The sequence below is a fragment of the Papaver somniferum genome, chromosome 7, assembly GCF_003573695.1.
Source record: "Papaver somniferum cultivar HN1 chromosome 7, ASM357369v1, whole genome shotgun sequence".
Taxonomy (NCBI): Eukaryota; Viridiplantae; Streptophyta; class Magnoliopsida; order Ranunculales; family Papaveraceae; genus Papaver; species Papaver somniferum.
The window spans coordinates 8494451-8499087 of record NC_039364.1 but is presented as its reverse complement, the minus strand read 5'-3'; the positions used below and the strand labels follow the sequence as shown (position 1 = coordinate 8499087).

General features: G+C 35.1%; 1 long non-coding RNA gene across 1 annotated transcript; it reads right to left on the bottom strand.

Moving 5' to 3' along the window:
* Positions 1 to 256: 256 nt before the first annotated feature.
* LOC113300493 lies at positions 257 to 3117 on the bottom strand. The gene is made up of 6 exons (XR_003335813.1): positions 2656 to 3117; positions 2358 to 2477; positions 1662 to 1899; positions 1445 to 1479; positions 1172 to 1297; positions 257 to 591 (listed from the first exon to the last, which is right to left on the bottom strand). It is a non-coding gene; the product is annotated as an uncharacterized LOC113300493 (long non-coding RNA).
* Positions 3118 to 4637: the final 1520 nt, after the last annotated feature.

Here is a 4637-nt window from a genome sequence, read left to right as displayed (position 1 = left end):
CGACACATGTCATATTAGTAACGTTTACCTTAATGGTTTTAACTGTTACTCTCTATTTACCACAATTAATAGGGTGACACGTCTCACTTTCTCTCACGGAACAGCAACACATATAACCGTTACTATTTATTAGCAACGCATCCATTAAGGACACGTGTCTCCCTTTTAAACTGTAGACTTAAAATGTCGACACGTGTTTGTATTCATCACATTGTTGTTACAGTTATACCTGTGACAATTCTTAGACTTACAATTAAAAAAAATGGATAGTCCGGATCATTTTCATGGACCCGGGCTTCCAGTTTACTGGCACCTGCACTTTCAGTTTACAGGCCTGCCTATTCTTCTTTTTAAATCTATTCAAATCCGCAATTCATACATTTTCTATATCTGCAAACTCTCCACAAATTACCACAACTACAAGAGAATTGTTCTGCTCATTATGAAATTTAACCAAAAATAATTGAAAGCCACTGCTTGTGAATATAAATAGAATAGATTTATAACAAAACTCTGATCCACCTGAAGCTGAAGTCCCCAGTCCAGATATTTCCACAAGCATTAGCATCATTTTACAGTGAGACATAGAGACTGTTCAATTACAACATAATTTAGCATAAGTTGTATTAGTCAATATGTAAGCAATCAAAATCACAGCCAATGAGCAAACATAAAAAAAAAATGTGAGTAAGATAACTTATACAAGCATGAGTAAATAATACAGAACAATGTTTGACATCCGATCAGTAATTCATACCCTACATGTTCTCGGTAGGCAACAAATGAACTTTTTTTTGACTAATTCATTGGCTATAACAATAATTCAACACGTTGAAAGCAGTCATCAGCAGTTTAATTATAACAACGCGTTGAAAGCAGTCATGAGCAGTTTAATGATGACAAAACAGTGAGTTAATAAGAAATTTATAACTAGCACTTGTACACATCTAAAGAAGAAATTTATACATATACATCTATAAATCAGTAACCTAGGACTTGCATGTACGGAGGAATTTCCCTCTGTGATTACACAATCGCTATCTGTCTACCAACACTGCTGTTGTATACTGTCTATTTGCAATCGCTAAACAATATACTTACAAAGAATCCCATGACAATTTTCCTAAAAAGATGAAGTAAGAGATATTTAGAGAGGGGTAAAGAGAACCACCTGCACAGTGTACATGCTGAGGTTCGGCTGCTTCTAAACCTTGTCCTGCAGTTGTGTTGCTTTCCAAGAATTTATTGGTTTAAATATTTCCTAAACCGCAACAACGCATTGGTTCCAAGTTTATACCTGATTCAAAGCCACTAAAAAAATCATTATTGAAGCTCAAAACCTCAACTGTCAACAATGTCAAATCCAAGAGAAATGTTTAAAGCATAAGCTTTGGAACCAAGACTAGTAGTAGACCAGAAATGCTATTCTCAATTTGTTGTTTACCCGTTATTCCTCTGTAATTTTGAGCTCATCAACACCTGATAAATCCCATATCATATGTCAAAAGAGAAATAAAGCTAGTACAAATTATATCATAAGAAATATAATAAAACTCTGCGCAACTGGAGAGTTCTCGCAAACATAAGAAATCTAATTTTGTTAACCAGTGTGACTATATTTACAAGTTATATGACTCGCAGTGAATGATAATTACATGTACCTCCTTAAATGTCTTAGATTGGTAACCTTCAATTCGAGTACTTAAGAGGGATGCTTGCTAGTACAAGCTGCCCAATACAGGTAGCAAACTTTATGGTGTATTCAACATAAGGCCTCCCAGCTTCATCTACAGTCACCAGTAATCTCAGCCCAACTGCAGCAATAGCTTCATGATCATCTCAATGGCCAGCGCGAGGATCAATTGCAGGATTAGGTAGAAGACCAGCTGCATTGTTCATCTGCAACAAATGAAAAAAATAAACCAGAAACTCTGGTTTTAAGAACTAGAACATGATAATAACCAACAACACTAGTTGTAAATCCTTAACTTAGAACAACAAACAATTTAAGAAAAAGGAAACTCTAATTTGAAACAAGCAAAAACATTGAAACAAAATTTGTAAGCCCCTAAAAATTTAATACAGCAAACCCAAATCTGAAAAAACCTGAAAGTTGAAACAACAAACAATGAGAAAAATAGAAAGCCTAATCTGGAAAAAATAAGAACATTGAAAAGAAATTTGTAAACACTACAGCAAACCCAAATATGAAAAAAAAATACAAAATTGAAATCCCAAACTTAATACAGCAAAACATTAGAAGAATCTCATTGTTACCCAAACATACGTATCTTGAATGCATATAAAACAGAAAGCTCAAAGAAACTTAAATTCAATCAGATCTAGACAAAACAGACCTATAGTTGTTTAAATCTATGAGTCCAACAGTTCGTAGCTTTTTCTTAATGAATCAGCCAACCCAAAAACCTATAATGAGAACAACTGTGGCTGCAAGCTTCAGCTAATATGGCAGAACCCTGTAAATACACAAGTTCATACTTAATACTGAGTGCCAAAACTATATAATGAAAACTCATAAGCAAAATAGCTGAAAACTGTCCTCTAAGATCCGAATACTAGACATCATAGAGATACACGGTATGAACTTCTCAGATCTGAAAAAGAAAAATAAGTATGAGAAAAATAACTACAAACCCATTATTCTAATCTGGAAGTTCTTTTCACCACTAGCTCCACGAACAGGATAACCATCACCTGATACAAATAATAAAACTTTAGTTACCATCTCCAACAAGATTTAAACACAAAAAATAAGGGTGTTTAAAACAAAGATAACAAGGAAAACAGGATCCAGTTCTTATTATTTGAGTTTAAGCTTTTCTTTCCCATCTTTCTAGTTTTTATTCTTCAAGAGTAAAGCGAAATCGAGGAAATAAATACAGGAAAAAATAGATTGGATTTGTTGTTGATTTTGTAAACTGAAGATTAGGTTATAATTCGTCTATTTCAAATCGTTATGAGGTTTTCAAGAAATAACTCATAAGAATTGCTAGTGAATCATGATAAGGTGTGGATGATTATGATGAGCAAGAGATTGAATAATCTGATTAGAGTTAGGGAGAAAGAAGAACACTAAAAACTGAGACGAGGCAGAGAGAAAACTAGGTTTAGATTTGTGTTTCTCTCTCATCTTCGCTTTTATGGTGTAGGTCCTTCACTATGTTACAGTATAGGTAAGCTGGACGACTATTTCCTTGGACGTGAATCTAAATGATACCCAAAGATCGGATGGTTACTTTCTTGCAATGTGTAAAAAATAAAATTCATTGAACGGTTATCCATGTTTTAAATAGTGGTGGTTCGTTTTATAATTAATGCCCTAAATAATTTGACCCTGTAAAAAGAAATACTCCTTAGAGCATCCACAGTGGACGAGTATAACCAAATTTATGGGATGAGATCCTAACACAGTGGGACGGAGTAAAGATCAAATTTTGACCAAAGATCAAATTCCAGACCAAATATGGTCGCGACCAAATCCCAAATTCTAATATAGTCGGGCGTAAATTTAAAGTACGCTTGATGCTGGGCGTAAATTTAAAGTACGCTTGTTAACGGGCGTAAACCAAATTTACGTATGTTGGTGGGGCGGAATTTAAATTTACGTTTGTTGCGGGCGTAACACAAATTTACGCCTGATGAGACGGACAGAAGAACTCCGCGCGTTGCCAGGCGGACACCAAAATTCCGCCTCTCTGGGGCGGACACCAAAATTCCGCCCCTCTCAAACGGACTTTTTTTTTACGCCTCAGCAAAATTATGAAACATGAAATGAAAATTTTCGAACGTTAGAATGATAAATTTTTCGAACGTTGGCGTTGGAGATTGCGTAGCAGATTTTTGACCGTTGGTAAGATATTTATATCTTTCGAACGTTTGAAATTGAATGTTAATAACGGGTTTATTTTATACCTATATATACCAGATGAATTCCTTTCACATTTTCATATCATTCGTCTGTATTCGGCAAGAAAAAAATAGTATCAGGAAGAAAAAATAGTTTTCCATATTTCAAATCATTTTGAAAATTTTCATCGAATCGTTTTTAATGTCAACACCACGAATAGCAAGAGGTCCAAATTTTACGACAATCGAAGATGTCACGATGTGTAAAATTCATTTATCAATATCTCAAGATCCCGGCGTTGGAGCCGATCAATCAGAGATTGCGTTGTGGACTCGTATCAAGGATGATATTGAAGCTCATTTACCGGATAAACCAGAGCGGTCTTGGAGTTCCTGGCAAAAACGATTTCAGGGAATAAGTAAAGAAGTGGCGTTGTTTTCGGCAAAACAGGCGGAAGTGGAAAGTGAATATCATACGGGATGGGGTCCGGAAATGACCGTGAGTATTCTCTCTGTTTTGAAACAATTATTTTCTAATATTGAGATGCCCATGAACCTAATTGTTTTTAAAAACATTAACAGCTCGAAGAAGTAAACAAACGGTTTAAGGAATGCAATCATGGAAGAAAATTTAGGCACGAAGAGTGCTACCCAATTGTCATAGAAAATATAAAATATAATCGTCGATCGACTTTTGTTTTTGATACGACGCACGATTTGGATAGTAGCGTGAATACCGAGGAAGATGGCACTCAAGTCGAGTCCGGTAA